Source organism: Penaeus monodon, chromosome 15 (genome assembly GCF_015228065.2).
Source record: "Penaeus monodon isolate SGIC_2016 chromosome 15, NSTDA_Pmon_1, whole genome shotgun sequence".
NCBI lineage: Eukaryota > Metazoa > Arthropoda > Malacostraca > Decapoda > Penaeidae > Penaeus > Penaeus monodon.
The window spans coordinates 43695343-43695636 of record NC_051400.1 but is presented as its reverse complement, the minus strand read 5'-3'; positions in this window follow the sequence as shown (position 1 = coordinate 43695636).

The window sequence follows — 294 nt, the reverse complement described above, 5'->3', positions numbered from 1 at the left end:
GCACACCTCTCACAGCTGATTTGGGTCTGAGGGAAGGTGCATGGCCAGCCTTTAGTTTCCAAATCCCTTACCAATGAGTAATTTTCCTTTTTAGTTTCATCACTTATTTAAACATCCAATAATTACTGCTAGGAATTCGGGAACCCTTATGCACTGTTGACGACTCCGCCAAGACGTTCTATTATGCTGCATCATGCAGACTGTCCAGAAACCACTGGGCAGTTTGAGTGGATGCTCAGCAATGGGTTGCAAGTGGATGTACAACAGTCAGGAGGCAGAACAAGACCAGATGTC